A 17,923-nucleotide genomic window follows, 5' to 3' on the forward strand; every position below is an offset into this window, starting at 1 on the left:
ATAAAGCAATTTTGCGTACACTATACAACTTATGCAGTGACATGGATTCTGAAACATCTTTAAAGGCTGATTCTTTTCTAAGATCAGTCATTTCAAGTGATTTTGTTGTGAGCTTATATTGCTTAGGAATGTTGTTCCCTTACACACTGTCGCTATGCAGAACACTCCAATCTCCATTATGCGATTTGGCAGCAGCTTTACAACATGTCGATTTAATTATTAAGACTATTGAAGATGTTTGTCAAAATGTTGATATAAAATTTGCTGAACTTTTCATGAACGTGGAGAACTTACTCAGAACTATTTACGAGGAAATGAAAATTCCGCGAATAACAGCCCGCCAAGAGCATAGGTTGAACTACAACACAAAAGAGCTTGAGACTTATTTTAGAATTACTATAATGATTCCACTTTTGGATGATTTCATTGATGAGATTACGTCGAGAGTACAAAATCACAAAGACACAGTATCATTTCTCAATATTTTAATACCATCTGTGCGTTGCCGCAGAGTAGACATCGACACCGAGGAGTTAATTAATTTGTTTGCTGCAAAGAAATCTAGAAGGCTAAATTTAATTATTTAATAATATGTTTATATTATCCTTTAAGGGTTTATAATAAATACGTATATAGTTAACCATATACGCTATTTTATTTATCTTATTTAATAATTTTATGTTTGTCTACTATTCCATAAAACCCCCCCGAAAATATTTCCTGGCTACGGCCTTGAGGTTGCCTGTAATGATTTGGTGTCATAGGCGAATCCAGACGGGGGCACGTACCCCGTTTTGTATTACAAGGTATCCTTGTGCCTTCCCCCCCAAGAAAGAAATCCTGGATCCGCCCCTGTTTGGAGTTAATTAGAACTGTATCATGCTCTCCGGCGCTTAGGCGGCTTGGGATTCCTACCTCGAGATAGCCTACGACCGAATTTCAAAAAACATCACGCAAATGTTGGTGCTCTATTTTGGCACATTGCCTCAACTTTCAATTGGTATAGTATCGAAAGTAATAACGCGACGACCGCTAGCGTGATTAAGAATACCCTTAGATTTATATTTCAATGTGTTCGAAAAATCGGCGAGGAGAAAAACCTGGTTTATCGTAAACTTAGACCATATAAGCGAGTAGACCCACCGTTCGGGCGGAACGCTGTGGCCAACATCGCGCAGTGGGAAAGTGAGGGGGATAAGGGAGCGTGACGTCACGGCTGGGAATGCAGAAGATATACTGTATATGCGCTTGAGATATTTTAACGCTCATCCGCTGCAAAGTCGCTGAAAAGTGAAGATGCTGGGCGGGCAAAATGATTATAGACTTAAAAAAGATATTTTTGCGATGAACTAAGGCATCTTATAGCATTGACTGTGTGCAAAAAGTTACATAAATCAAGATTAAGCAAGAAGCGATTGTATTAAATACATTGATTAAGACTGTCATATGTAAACATATGCATACCCAGTGAGGGGCAGGGGGGGGCAGCTGCCCCCCCTAGAAGCAAAAATCGCAAAAGTCTTTAAGAAAAATTTACTGAATTGAAACTAAAGTATTCAACAAAATAATATTCAAATTCGATATTGGAGCTCTAGAAATCTGCTATTCGACCCATCTCTAATAGTAACGCAAGAAATATACGACTTTACGTTTCTTGACCAGGGAGACAAATGATGGAATTGTCTATCAGAGATTTTTCTATGCCAACAAATGAATGCCATAAATGTATTTCTGGCACCTTGCCCCTTGGGAGCTGGTACATACCTCTTCCCCTCCTCATACATTACGTCTCTTTGTGGTAATCCAAAGCAAACCAATGCCCCCAGGAGGGTTTTAAACCAGGAAAGCAGGGAGTCCAAATAACCTCGGAGTCCTAGATAAAGTGGAGTCCCTGCTGAGATGGTCTCTTGCGACTCAGTCCAGCAGTCATGCTAAGGAGAGAACTCAGACCTCCCGCAAAGGTTAAATTCTTCCAATAAATCAGCTTTATTTCATCATGAAAGTTCATTTGTAACTATTTTATATTTACTTCATTTGCGGAACCTTACATAGCCAATATTAATGGAAGCTAGATTTTATGATTTAAATAGTGGTCTCTTTGAATATATGGAACGAATTGGAATAGTGATGAAGTAACTGTGAGTTGAATAATTTTAAAAGAAGTAATTTATATTATTTCATCTTAATTTGAAGAGATTCCATCGTGCCTAGCTGTCATGTCTTGTAAATTTTGCTCTATTTATGTTAATATGATTTATCATGTTATGTATCATCATTCTTTACCGTTATAATATCGGCACACATTTATGCCTCTTTGGAAAAGTAAGAGAGAATGTGTCCACCTCTCTCCTCCTCCCTGGGTTCCTCACTCTCTCCCCCATGGCTCAGCCAAGAGCGAGGAGATGCAGTGTGAGTTCATTCAGCTGAGGGAGAAGCTTCAGATATGCTCAATGAAAGTTTTTCAAGCTGTCTCTCTCCCTCTCATGCAATCACTCTCCTTCTACTGAATGTGAAAAGTGGCCGTGACATGCAGGCAGAAATTTGCTTGGGATAGTTGGTGCTTTTTTGGTAAGGGGTTAGCCTATACTGATATTTCTCGATGACAATTATGTACTTTCAAATCAATGAATGAAATGCAAGTTTGATAAAAATTCCTATGTCATTCCCATCCCCCCTGTCAGCCTGGGATTAATAGATAAAAGGTCTTTGAGCTGTACTTGGGTGTTTTGGGGGCCTTCTTTTGTGCAGAAAAGAAGAATAAAACAATCTCCCTTCAATGCATTGGGGGAGAAAATATTGATATCTTTTTTTTTAGCTATACCATACAACCAATGGAATTGATAAAGAAAATATGACTGATATTGATTAGCATGTAAATGCAAGTCCATCGATGCATTCACATCATTGTCTACTCTGGCAAAACAATAGATGACTAATCTGAAAGATTTTCCTACTCATAAATAAATGTTGATGTAAGCACAAAATATTTTACTGGTTATATGTGCTTTAATTAATAATTTTCTCCAGGATTAAGAGCAAACACACATCAATCCTAGAGATATTTGTCAATAAATTCAATGCCAAGTTTAGGGTCTATAGGGATTATTTCGTGCAAAATAACTACGCCTTATGTAATAATGAACAACTATCAATTTATTGCGTCAGCAATACAATTGAGTTGCACTGAGAGAATCGGCGAACCGCGATGGCCGCTGTTTCAGTCCAGTTCCGCGCTACAGCAGGCAGGTCTAACTCGTGTGGGCTCAGGGATGCTACTCCCGGAGAAGGGTGCCAAATCCCTGTCCCGGGGTACCATTACCCTGCTGGCGCCAAAGGTCCTTCACCTGTCTCCCTCCAGGCGGTGCTGTCTTTCGTGGTAGTGTAAATGATTTGAACGCTACACCTAGCACATAGAAACCACAATTAGACATGGGATTATATTCGGAGAAATACAGTACTAAAATTTTTGAACCTTTTTTCGGACCAAAAAACTAAATACCATTCAATCATGGATACTTTCAAATAATTTCTAGCAATAATACTTCATACCTGCTTCTCCATCTTTCACATTTCAGACCTATGTATTCAATTTATTCAGACAGGAATGATGTACCACTATAAATTGAATCGTATTCTCAGGAGCCATATGCCAGTAACAGTGTCATGTAAGCAATACTTAGGTGTAGGTAGTATGTTGCTATAGGTAGTATGTAATGTTTCTTTTTAAAAGAGAAAATAATTTTGAATTCAATTCTTTCAGCACAGTTAGCAAGAAATTAACACTTAATGTGCGGATGACATATACATATATATGTCATGAGGGCTTTTCCACTCAGGCGGATGACATAAATGTATGTCTTCGGGAGTTCATTTTTCCACTGGTCACTAGGGTGCTCCGAGCGTGCCTAGCGTTACTTTTTCATCCTCTCATAGACGGAGAAAAATGCAGAAAGCATTTTCATCCGAAATCCTTCACCAAGGTCCTTCACTAAGGGCATAATGGATTGGAAGCCATTGGGCAGGGAGAACTGGAAACTTGGCTGGGCCTTCTTCTCCACAGGGGCGCAATTAGGTATAACACGATTTCTAACGATTGGAGGTCAGAATTAGTGCGAGTACCGATTTTCGGGAGAAAATGTGCCGTGATAGGTTTTTAGGAATGATGCAGGCTCTTCATTTCTCCGCTAACCGTGAAGGCATCCGTAGGACAGTGACTACGATTTGCCCAGAATGTGAAGGTCAACCAGGGCTCTGTCTAAGTCCTTGCTTTTAAATACATCATAAAAATTTGTGAGAATTTTTATTGAAATGTTTCAATGTTGCAATAACTCTGAGGTAACATAGATTTGCTTTGATAAAAAAAGATGCTTCTTCCATAAATATATATTTTTCTTGCCGTTCATTGTGTGTTCTACTTCTGTGACTCGTAAAAATTAAATCTACGGCCGTCGAAACAAATACACGTAAAACCTAATTCCAAGATATTTTCGTCATTAACCTAAGGAATCAACGGTAGAAGAAGTATTATAAACGGAAATATGAAAAGTTCACTACTTCATACAAGGAAAATTGCATGTGTGTAATGTGGGTTGCGTGAATTGTCAATTACTGGTGACGGGTGGCATACATGTATGTCATTAACGTTTTTTACAAATTGCGAGAAATAGAAACAAAAAAAATTGCAAATTCTGTTGTATTACTTCCAAGACCACCGTTATGAAGGAAAATCACCCATCCGTCACTGGAGGTTTCGGCAAAAATATCATCTGCATTGAATGTGTTAAATGTATCATTACAGAAAATATGCACATGCAGTCTGATGTACTACAAGGAAATGAAAAGGCATTAGGTATGAACAGCAAAAAAAATGATTATGATAACCAAGTGAAAGAGAAGTAAAAGGCTTGATATGTTTTATCTCTGTATACAGTAGAGAATGTATTACTTGGGTCAATGAATAAAGATTAGGTATCTGTTTTTGAATAATATTAAGTTCAGAGAATTGACTCTTAATGGACAGTACACATTACTTAATTAATGTTTGGCATGGAAATCATCTCACATTAAGAGGTGACCATGTTTTGGTTGAATATAGTCAAGTCCACCCCTGAATGATAATAAAAGATGATGTGCTTGAATTTAGGATAAAATCACTACTTTACAAATAATAACATAGAACAACTTGAACTGGATGAAAATTATAAGTACCACTCATATCCAGGGCTGATAAACCACCACAAACAATCTTTTTCTGTGCCAGACTGGAGCCTGGGTCGAAGACTTCTTGCAACTCATCACCATCTCCTTTATTTTCATTGGGAAAAGGTGACAATACCATTCACAGAAGACATTCTTGCTTGATGCACTGATGTATGCACACTGCACAGACAATCATTCATTGATTCAGGCATGAATATGTACTTCCAACTGATTCACAGGCATAAATGGATCATTCCTCTGAATTTCTGTCATTCTACGAGAAAATGAAATGGAGAAATAAGATTTTCTCACTTTCTATGACTAATACAATTTGAACACGGGCGTACCCAGCAAAGGGCAGGGTGGGGCAGCTCCCCCCCCCCCTTCCACTTAGAAACAAGAGTCGCAGAAGTCTTTGAGCAAAATCAGTACTGAATTGAAACAAAAGCATTCAACAAATTTTATTTAAACCCACGAAAAATGATATATATTAGTTTAAGATGTGTTACTAAAATAAAGCTATTTTTTCAAGGAAATAGTCTCATAAATCCTATTGCTGCTCCCCCCTCAGACCTTGGCTTGCACCCCCTCCCCCTAGAACACGGCTTGTCCCACCCTAGTAATGATTCTGGGTACGCCCTTGAATTTGAATGTACCTGAACAAATGGAAAAAAAATTAAATTGAAGTTTTACAATAGTACTTCTACTGAACAGATTATTTGCAACCAAAAATTGTGTCAAATGGTAATTAACAAAAAAGGATTAACAAATACATATCAAAAAACAAATGATAGTCAAAAAGATCTCGCCATGATCTTAGAGTAAAGAGAAGGGAGAGCCTTGAAAGTGAGCAAAGATTATATCATGCGTATTACTCTATACAAATTATTTTCATTATATATAATAAAGTTTAACCTTGGACTTTTATTTTGAAATTTGTCTGTTTTATTTGATTTTCACACTCACCCCTTTGCTTATCCTCATTTCTCAAAAGACTTATTTGCCTCAATATGTTTACATTCCATGGTCCAACATCCTCATCCACCACACTATCCAGGGGTGGTATGGCCGGGTCGGCTGATCGGTGACAGCCAATGGCCCCATAGCTTATGGGCCCATCACAATGCTCGAGTCTATTGTGAAACGTACATGAATGGCGTTATAGAAAACTCAGATTACTTAAACATAAGATTTTTTTGCAATTACAAAATTCTAGGTGTTCATTAGTTGCTTTATTTATGAAATAATGACAAAAATTATATAAAAAACAAATTAAGGTGCCAGAAGATAAAAGAGAACGTGACGCTTTTTAGAAAGGGTTATTCAAAAGGTTATTTTAGAGGTTTAGTTTAGATTTGAGTGCATTTTAAAGGAAATTAGGTATACTCTTAATAGATAATAAAACCATAGTAAGGTTTTAATTTTTATTAGCAGTGGAATTTTCACTTTTAGTGCTACTTTCTTTGTTTCCTTGTTGTGTGTATTTATTATTCCTTTTACCAATTTTCTACTGATGCCATAAATATCCGACAGTACGTTTCTTTACCCAGGAGATGAAAGCCAGAAATATTCAATGGAGAATTTCCTACACATTTCCTATACCAAATAATGACACAATTTCTCAATAAATTCCTCATTAATCTACCCAAACCTACTCCTGTCTTTTCTTATCTACCCATCCTTCCTTTGCTCTTAAATATTCTTAATGATTTCTTCAGCAATCCACAGTTTCCTTATCCTATGCCTTTCCATCTTTTTGGAAAAGGGTATTTGAAGGGTTATTATATAGGTTTCTTTTATATTTCAGTGCAGCTTTAAGGAAACAATATTCTTAATAGTAGATGATAGTACCACAATAAAGTTTTAATTTTTACAAGCAGTGGAATTCTCACTTTGCTAGAGCTACTTTCCTTATGAAATTGCTATTTTTCATTAATGTTCATCTTATTTTTAAGAGCCAGAATAGCATGGACATACAATTTCCTAAAATTTTCTGGAGTGGGACCCCTGAATCCTCCAGGAGGAGGGCCCCATAGTGGACCCTAGCCGAGGGCCCCCAGTCACACTAAACTGCCCCTGGCACTTTCTCCCTTTAGGATCAACCTTGCTGGTCTATTCCATGTGTCATACAGTTCATCAATGTATTCTTTCCACTTATTCTGCATCATTCTATTATTTGGACAAATTGCTTCATTCTTAAACCTAATTCGCAGCATAGCCAGTCCTCCTTTAATACCAGATAGTGACACAGACTGGCTTATGATTCCCCTACCTCTTCTTCCCTCTCCAAGCTTCCCCTTTCACCAAATTGCCTCTTCCCCTAAATATACTTCAGCCTCCTTTTTTTCCGTGCCATGTATCATTAATCTACTCAAACCTTCTGCTGTCTTTTCTCATCTACCCATCCATCTTTTGCTCTTAAATTATCTTAATGATTTCTTCAGCAATCCGCAGTTTCCCTATCGTATGCCTTTCCATGTACTCCATAAATTTCTCAGTTGCATTTATTATGTATTCCTTTTACCATTTTGCTACTGATGCCATAAATATCCGACAGTACGTTACTTGACCCAGGAGATGAAAGCCAGAAATATTCAATGGAGAATTTCCAACACAGGCGAATGAATGCCGTAAGTATCCAGCCCCTTGATCTCTCCCCTTTGTTAAAGAAAGCACCATAAGAAGTCCACTTATGGTTTCAAACCCCAATTCAGGAAACTTTGGTAAGCCAACGTGAATAATAGAGACTTTGAAATGGATAGCTTGAGGCATCACTTGGTGAAATAGCTTCAAGTAGAATCAAAAAACTCTTTATTTCAGTTTATCACACAAAAAAAATATTCCTCTTATGTGAGCTTCCATGACTTCGTTTGAAAAAATGGCATAAGAAAAATGTTTTTTTTCACAAACAAAATTCACTAACTCTTGGTTAACTATGTGGTATTCCATTATTTCCTGGATATAGACAGTTACTTATACCACTTGTAAGTGGTATAAGTAACTGTCTATATCCAGGAAATGTTTTTTTTTTTTGACATAGGTATTGCTTCCTTGTTTATGGTAAATTTAAATTCTTCCTAGTGTAACCAGGTGAGCTTGGTCCATTGGACACTTAACGTACGTGATTAGTTACACATCATTGGAAGGTTAATATAAATTCTAAAACATTGCCTTCTAACAAGCATATTTTGGAAAATTTAAATATATATCTACATAATCCCTTGTGAGTTAACGCAATTGCGTGCAGCAAGGGATGAGTATTCAACAGTCATGCAACAGCAGGTTGCACTTGGATGCTTTCATGCACATTAGTGTGGTCCTTATTTTAAAAGTTTTCGAATTTATTTTGGGATGCCCCCCCCCCCCAGTTTTATCCCATTTGGTGAGAAAACAAATCATGAAAATTATATTTTCAATTGGATACCAGGAAAACATGCCGCATCGCACTCAAAGTTTTGAAATTTTGGTATTTTTCAGCTTAGTAAAACCACTTGTCTGTTTCCACACACTTTTATTTAAACCCACCATGGTTTCGACAACTCGTGCCATTATCAAGGTACATAGCCTTGGATGACAGCCTTTTTATGGTGGTAGAGTTTTTCAGGAGGGGGGAGGGTTATTGGGATGTGTTCATTCCAAGGTTAATGATGACGTCAATGGGTGATTGGTGGGAGGTAGGGGTGAGTGGAATGGGAACATATGGTCGTTAGATAATTTAAAATTAGCAGGGCAATTAACAATTTCAAACTGTTCTAAGAAATCCAGTTTTTGCCTCTAGTCATGTATGTACTTGTAAAATTTTTGCAACAAAATTGCACCACTGGTATTCGTCATTCAAATGTCTTGCAATTCCTGATGAGTCGTCGTTATTTAAAAAACATCGTCTATGTTCTCTCATTCTCGTTTTAAAACTCCTCCCAGTCTGGCGAATATATTTGGTTTCACAATCGTCACAAATCATTTCATACACTCCACCTTTATCATCATTACAATATTCACCAATAGAGTTAAACAATAATTTACCTAGTGTCAAAGTAGTGTACCTAGTTAGGGTGTTTACTCATTAGACACTCGCAGAGTATCACCTCAAATTTCTTTCATTTCTGCCCTTTGGATTCCGAGATATCACACCGAGAGTGAGCGCCAGGCACCCCAGCCAGACAATTTGGGTGGCACGTGGGTTGCATACTCTCTACATTTGTTGTTCATTCCCACTCATCATGAAATCATAAAGTTCTTTAGATAAACTTTAAACTTGGTCAATATAATTTTGGATGCTCTATTTATCTCTATTAATTGACAAAACAGGCTAAGTAGCAGAGGTTTCTTCTCTATATCTAGAATTTTATGTACATACGTATATGTAGAAATATGATAGCAAAAACGGATCTCATACCATTTTGATGATCTGCTAGAGGCCTGGGGCAGGTGTCATTCCCCAAATGTTGCGGTGGGACACGTTGTCAGCTGTTATGGGTGAAAAACAATTTAAATGATATTCATTAGTAACCACCTTGAAATATATTTTGGATGTTGTATCCTTTTCAATATGTATGTTATTGTCCTTATATTATTTAGTATTAGTGCGATAAATTTCATGCACAATTGACCTTAACTGAAATTAATACGTACTCTTGGCAATTAACGCAATCCTTGAGGGAATCCTTTGTGCATGAAATCATGTCAGTAGAATTGTTTTCAACTCATCTTTTTTTATTTCAACTTTGCGCAAAAATGAAAATAACGTAAATATAATCATGAAATTCCCAGCCAAAACTATCAGTATGATTATAAGGTAAGCCAAAAAACCTATACTTTGTTATCAACTAATTTTGGGTTATTTTTACTGTGTTCAATTTAGATGTTACTCCAAACAAAACAGCATGTATTTCCCTGTTAGTATTTCTCATATTAGTATTTACACCAGTGGTGCAACTATGAGGGAATAGATACCCTAATAAGACTCAGAAGTGGAATAACTAGGAATATGCCTTTAGGGGAATTGGGGGGCTTTGAGAGGGGGGATTAGGTTGGGTAGTGGGGGCTATCCCCCAGAAAACGGGAAGTTAAGGAAAATTAAAAAATAAAATAAAATGCCTGAAAATGCATTTTACGTCATTTTGGCAATTTAAATTTAGCTTTGTGCGGATGCATTTGTTATGTGTCCAAACTAGACAATGGTTTTAAATAATATTTTTATTTCTCTGGTGCTTTGGGACGAATACACCCCCTCATCCCCCTCCCCATACTCAAACCACTAAGACTCAGAGCAATTAAAAAGAAAATATTTAAAACTATTACCCAGCATTGACATGGAATAACTGCAACTACTTAAAGTTAAATCTTTAGTGCCTAAATAATGTAAAATGTATTCCTAGGCATGTACGATTTTTTAAATTTTCCCAGTTGCCAGGGAGGGGGGTTGCCACCCCACGCCATCTCACCCATTCCCCCCGCACCCCTAAAGCATATTCCTAGTAACGTCACTGATTAATACTATTATCCAGCTATACCATGCACAATAATTATTGGTATGCATTCAAAGTATGTAGAAATTTTTATTACAAGTATCATTTTTTTGTTCAGATTTCAAAGTTAATTTTCATCTCAAAATTGAAAATCATTCATTCCTTGTCCCAAAAGTTCCCCAAATTTCACACATAGTCAGGTGTTATGGCTGTAAAATCAATTTACATGATATTATTTAGAATCCATCTTAAATTGCAATGTGGATTTTCTACCTTATTATTACGTATATTACAGCTATTGCTCAATTATTACGCATGCTATTATTTGAGCCATCATAGCACAAATCAGTTTCTGGAGGAATATTTGTCTACCACAGAAGTTTATGATTTTGAATGTGTATGTGTTTGTTGATGGTTGGTAGTGTGGCTAATATAAAAAAATGTATATTCAGAAAAATGATTACAAAAACAGATCCCATACCATTTTGATGATCTGTTGAAGGCCAGGGGCAGGTGTCATTCCCCGAATGTCGCGTGTAGACGCATAGTCAGCAGTTATGGCTGAAAAACAATTTAAATGATATTCATTAGGAGCCAGCTTACATTGAACTATGGATGATCTACCCTTATTATCTGAATTCATGATTTAATTTATTATTATTAGCCATTAACATTCTTACATTCATTCCACATCTCTTTCTTCTACCGTTATTTATCCAAATGCATTTCTGAATTCTTGTGACGTTCTGAATAATAAAATGCGGCCATTTTTCGGGAATGTCTGACTATGAAAAACTACAGCCAATAAGAAGCCCCAATTTTCCCCACCCCGAGCTCCTCACCTTCTGTTGCCTTCGGAGCGCTTGGGCTTGCCCACTGCTGCGCACAAAGTTCGTGAGTGGGCAATTGTTGCTATTGCACGAGTTATCATGATGAAGAAATGAGTCTTAAAGGTATTAGACAATTCCCACATTATCTAAAGCAGTACTGCTCCATAAACTCGACGTCGTGCGTATTTACTTGACTACTGTTGCGGGAGCAGACGATCCTCTGGATCTCCACGCGAAGCTTAGCTTAAAAATACTTGATCTCGGAACGAAAGCAGACGACATTGGACAAATTTTGAAAGTAAATTTCAACTGTTTAATATAAAATTTTCTTGTAATTACGTCGTAATATAATAATCTTGCGTGTCATCAGTCGATATATCGATCGATTTCACAATCGAAATGGTATCATTCCAGAAGCGAATGTCTACGGCTGTTGCCGTAATTTGAAAGTCAATATAATTTTGCCCAATTTTTATTATGTTTAAAAAACCAGTTGACTTACTCCGCGTTGTTGTTATATTCTCCGAGTACGCTGTGAGAAAGAAAAATGACTTGTCTTCGCTTGTCTGAGCTTCACTCGTCCTCGTTCTGTAAATATATATAGGATTAATCATGGGAGATAGACGCCGTAATCATGAAATCGTCTCCGGGATGTCCTTGAAAAATTGCGATTTTTATTCACATGGTATTGTTTTTCATGGTAGCGCTCATTTTCTTGATTTTAAATGTGAAAAGAGTTCAGGAAGGCGATCCTAGGAGAACTACCGATAGTAATTGTAATTATGACGACTTTTTCACTGATTGCAATATCCCCGACTGCTATTACTTACTTTCCTCGTTAGTACGTTTTCCTGGTTAGTACGTTGATTTTTCGTGGTCCCTTCAGAAACGTACTAACCAAGTTCCACTGTATATAAAAAATGTATATCTAGAAAAAAGAATTATAAAAACAGATCCCATACCATTTTGATGATCTGTTGAAGGCCAGGGGCAGGTGTCATTCCCCGAATGTCGCGTTTAGACGCATAGTCAGCAGTTATGGCTGAAAAACAATTTAAATGATATTCATTAGAAGCCAGCTTACATTGAACTATGGATGATCTACCCTTATTATCATGTATGTTAATGATTCTTGCATGTATAATAGTAGGATAAATTGTATATGCCATTGGCCCTTAACCTGGCCTGTGTTGGGCCGCCAAGACACCCTCCTATACCGAAATTGACGAATTCTACTGTCAGAATACCAATATTACCCAGTTCCTTGATGTGAATCATGTCCCATTCAACAGCATAATTAACACCGTCTTGAGTAAAAAAAATAATAATTTAATTTAATATGATTCAATCTCGTAAGATTCAATTCAATCTCAAGAGGGTGAGGATATAAATTTCAAAATTAATTATTGTATTCCACACCCCCACACTCCCCTGCAGTCCTCCCCCTGAATACTCCTGGCACCCTCTGCCCATGGCCGTCCACTGTCGTAAGATGGCGCCCAGCACAGGCCTGCCTTTAACCCTTTCACACCAGACGTCGTGTGTGGCCGACGGGCATTTTCATACGCAGAAGAACTGAGGTCAGGTATAGCTATCACAGATTTTTCAATGCAGTCGACCGGATATATTGGCTCTGACCGATTTGAGGGATGGTAAGTGACCACTGAGGTAGCAATTGTTGGATGCATTCAGGCCCGGCCTGAGACCCAGCTTAGCGAGTCTTTAGGGCCACTCCTTAGCATTTATAAGCCGGACCCTTCAACTCATTTATGATCATCCTCACTGTAGGAATCCGTTGCGAGGTGATCATATTGTCAATAGTTTTTTCAATGATATTATTTGTGCATACTACAATTTTTTTTAATACTTTGAAATGAATTTTTCATTTTGTTCTGCGTGTAATTAATTTGTAAAGGAAATTTTAGCGTTAAAAAATAACAGACTTAAGGACTTATAGCCTTATTACCTTATGCCGAGCTTATACATATTTACTAACTTTGTTGTTATTAACACAAGAAACCGGTTCAAAATTCCACAATGCTTAAAAAATACTAGTTATTCTTTTAGAAGAGTAAATTATTGAAAATCAAATACAGTGTTTGGTTGAAAAAACACTGGTAACGCAGTAAGTTGACCATGGATTCGTGCTATGATAGGGATAGAGGGTGTGGTCCAGTGGGTGGGGTAAGGGACGGACGCTAATCACTGGGCTTTGAGCTGGGTGCCAAAACAGAGGGACGAAAATACCCAGGCAACTCACCCCCAAAACAAGGCTCCGTACAGAGAGGTTTGAAATCTTCTAATGCTACATGTAGCACACAAACGTTTTCCTATTCTAGCGGCCAGTGCGAAAGGGTTAAATGAAGATGATAGGTATACTTGGAAATTAACATGTGCATTGAGGAAATGTTTTTTGAATGAAATGACACTAATACATAAAAAATTTATATTCAGAAAAATCAAAACAAAAATAGATCTCATACCATTTTGATGATCATCTGGAGGCTAGGGGCAGCTGTCGTTGCCCAAAATTCACACATAGTCAGGTGTTATGGCTGAAAATCAATTTACATGATATTCATTAGGAACCATCTTAAAATGTTATTTGAATGATCCACCCTTATCATTATGTATGTTGTTGCTCCTGGAATTTGTTATAATAAGTATGATAAATTGCAAGTGCCAATTGTAGCAGAAAGTACCTAACCTTGGGTTGGTATCTAAGGACTTTCCGTCGATGGGAAATGGTGAAGGTCCCAAGGTTGGTACTGGTGGTTACTTCCGGTATTCCCCATTACGGGAAAGTGATATGTAATGTCAAATAAATCTCTCGTATGGTATGAACTATCAAATAAATACGTAGCCATCCAGTGCCAGCTTGATCATTTAATCTCTATCACCCTCCTGGGCTAAAAATACAACACCAATGACCCTTAAATAAAGACAATAGGTACCTACTCTTGGAAATTTATGAGTACCTTGAGGAAACATTTTTTTTGCGAAATCATTTGTGTCGTTGTTTTTCAATTCAATTCCATTAATTGCATCATTTTTTATTTCAGATTTACATAAATTAAAATCAATAGTGATGCAATCACGAATTTCCTTGCAGATATTATCAGTGTTATTTTAAAGCACATAAAAAATATATGTACTTTGTTAATAACAATATCTGGGTTTTTTTACTGCATTGAAATAAAATGTTACTCCAAGCAAAACAGCATGTATGTATTTCCCTGTTAGTGTTTCTCATATTAGCATTGGCGGATTTAGGAGGGGGGTGGGGGGAGCACAGGGGTATGTGCACCCTTAGACCCTTAAAAAATATACAAGATTTTTAATAATATCCCATTATCATTGCATTCATTTTGTATTACGAGGCAGCCTAATGCCCCCCCAGATCAAAATCCTTTTCTTGTGCCCCCCAGAGAGAAATCCTGGATCTGCCCCTGCATATTTAGTACATGTTTACACTATTATCCAACTAGACCATGTACAATTACTTTTGATAGGTTCTCAAGGTATGCAGAAATATTTTTATACGAGTATCTTTTTTTTGTTCAGATTTCAAAATTCATTACCATCTCGAAATTCAAAATCATTCATTACTTGTCCCAAAAGTTTCTTAGTACCTATCTTGGCTGAAATGTGTTTTTAATGTTAAATCACAGGTTTGACAAACATACATATTTTTAAAGATGAAACATTGAAATGTTTTGGCTATTGTTTAAATTAAGTTCTCATTAAAAATTTGAGTGTACTAATAAATTTTCTAACGCTCACAGGGCATGGTTGCAAGTAATTTGTTGCAGTAAAGAAACAAAAAATTCATTAACAATCTGCCCTACAATCTATGACATTGTTGTGATACGACATCTGCTATCATCTCAAAAAAGGTAAAAATTGGTGATTGGTCAAATCCACAATTTTAAGAAATTCAGATACAAAAAGAATCTTTCACCAATTTGAATAAAAATCTTGGATCCATATTCACAAAATCTATATTTAAAAATATTTAAAATGCAAAAGTTATTAATAAAGGGTACAGGAAGAGCATGGCCTTATATATACAATGAGTTATTAGAGGAAGAAAGCTGGCCACGGCAGGTAAGCTAAGAAGGGGGGCATGGTTGTCATTAAGTTATTCAGAGTTACAAAACCTCTAACTAGAAACTCTTTCCCGTAAACAAAAGCTATCATAGCAATAATCAGTTTCTGGAGGAATTTGTCTACCATAAAGGTGTATGATTTTGAAAGTGTATGTATTTGTTTTTTCCATGAAATGAGACCGATTTACAAAAAAAGTGTACCTAGAAAAATGATAACAAAAACAGATCTCATACCATTTTGACGATCTGCCAGAGGCTGGGGGCAGGGGTCATTCCCCAAATTATGCAGTGGACTCGTTCCAGTCATGTGTTATGGCTGGAAAATCAATTTACATGATATTATTTAGAAATCAGCTTAAATTGAACTATGGATGATCTACCCCCAGTGAGAAATGGGTGGTGGAATCCACGTGGAACCCACGTGGAGATGTAACGTGGATACCACGTGTTTTTGGTCGTGGAATCAACGTGGAACCCACTTGGAAATTTGGTGGAAAAATTAAAACAGCAGTAGGTGCTGTCCTAAAACCATTAAAACCTCAACCACTCTATATCTAAACCTTCTATATATGTGTCTATGATTTTTCATGTGCTCTCATGGCTGCCTTTCCACGAATTATATAAAAATAGAATGTGCGATACATTTTCACATAACTAGCGTGGTTTCAGGATGATAAATGACGCAATGTCACCAGAGAGTTAAGTTCCACAAATTAGAAATTCTGTTTAACATTTTATGCTAATCACCACAAATCCACTTGAAATCAACGTGGATTCCAAGTGGGTCCAACCACTCAATATCCACCACCATCATATATCCACGAGTCAACGTGGGTTCCACGTTGATTCCACCACCCATTTCTCACTGGGCCCTCATTATAACTTATATTATTGCTCCTGGAATTTTTTATAAATAGTATGAAAAATTGCTTATGCCAAATGTCCTATAAATAGACGTCCGTGGAAGACGTTTTATTTTTTGCTAAAATTCATTTTTAAACCATGTGATTTTTGTGTTATAGAAAATCTTGGCAGTGTTTTATAATGCTACAATTTTTCCACATTTATAGCCATTTATTTTATGTTTCATGAATACTAATACTTTTATTAAGCATTTTACATAACATTTAACACAATTTCGATTGTACAAAATTTCTGATAAAACTAAATGAAGGAAATGGTCAAGTATGTGGTATTGGCATATACGATCAGCTAATGGCAAATCCCCACTCCCTTATATATGTCTATACTTGGAGAGCCATTCCAGAATGTTTGGATTGTCAAGTTTCTCTACACTAAATAAAGCCTTTAAAAATGCTTCAGCAGTAGCGACAACAAGTTCCTCCTTCGCTTTCTTTGACTGAGTGACTGTGTGTTCAAATTCTTTAATTGCAAACTTAGCACAGTAAAATGTGCTCTGTCTTTCACAAAAAATCCTTCCGAGTTGAATTCACTTACCCTGGTATGAGCAGTAGCACTAGCTTTTGGAATTTTAAAATTCGTTTCCATCGTTCGATATTTAAAGCTGGAACCACGATAAATAACAGTCCAACCGCAAAACACAACCTCTCATAATGGTGTTTTCAAACAGAGTGCTGGGTAATTACGGTATTACCGTAGTACTGTATAACTTACAAATTGGCCAAAATATTTCATGTCGTGGGTTCCCTTTCGATACCCCTCACCCAGGTGTTGAGGGAAGGTAGGACATGCAGCTAGATACAACAAAATCGCTTAGTTTTGATTACAGCTGTTGCCAGTTGGCCAGGAAAGGCAGTGAAATAAGTACATGTAACTCAAAATGATTGGATTCATAGAAACGGGAAAAATTATTTCCCATTTATCAATCCTAAAACATGTAGAATGAGGCTTTCTCACCCGAAGAAATAGATGTTAGATTTGGCCAATGTCAAAATGCTTTCTTTTTGCATTGAAGCTCAGTGGAGATCCGAATATCCGACCGCTTATAAGGAGAACCCCTCTCCTCCTGTCCTTTCTGTTCCTACCTTCCCTTCCCCAAATGCTAGCACTTTGTGCCTTCAAATAACTATCCGTGTGTATGGATGTCTTTTAATGAATCGAATCGCTCAGTTGACGGGATGGCACCGTTAACGGTCGCCTTGGTCACCACGACACCCATTTCAATGTGGCCCAGCAGTGCGCCGTTCACGGCGTGTAATAAAGGCAGTGCTACAGAGAGGCCGCTTTCTGAAGAAATGACTCTTTGCAATCAATAATTTCCCTGCAGATATTATCAGTGTTATTTTAAAGCACATAAAAACTATACTATGTTAATACCAATATTTGGAGTTATTTT

General features: G+C 37.0%; 1 long non-coding RNA gene across 1 annotated transcript; it reads right to left on the bottom strand.

Moving 5' to 3' along the window:
• Nucleotides 1-6,173: 6,173 nt before the first annotated feature.
• LOC124165194 lies at nt 6,174-15,911 on the bottom strand. Its single transcript, XR_006866163.1, has 5 exons — nt 15,841-15,911; nt 13,981-14,052; nt 12,460-12,539; nt 9,596-9,666; nt 6,174-6,332 (listed from the first exon to the last, which is right to left on the bottom strand). It is a non-coding gene; the product is annotated as an uncharacterized LOC124165194 (long non-coding RNA).
• Between the last annotated feature and the right edge of the window lie 2,012 nt (nt 15,912-17,923).

This window comes from Ischnura elegans, chromosome 9, assembly GCF_921293095.1.
Source record: "Ischnura elegans chromosome 9, ioIscEleg1.1, whole genome shotgun sequence".
Taxonomy (NCBI): Eukaryota; Metazoa; Arthropoda; class Insecta; order Odonata; family Coenagrionidae; genus Ischnura; species Ischnura elegans.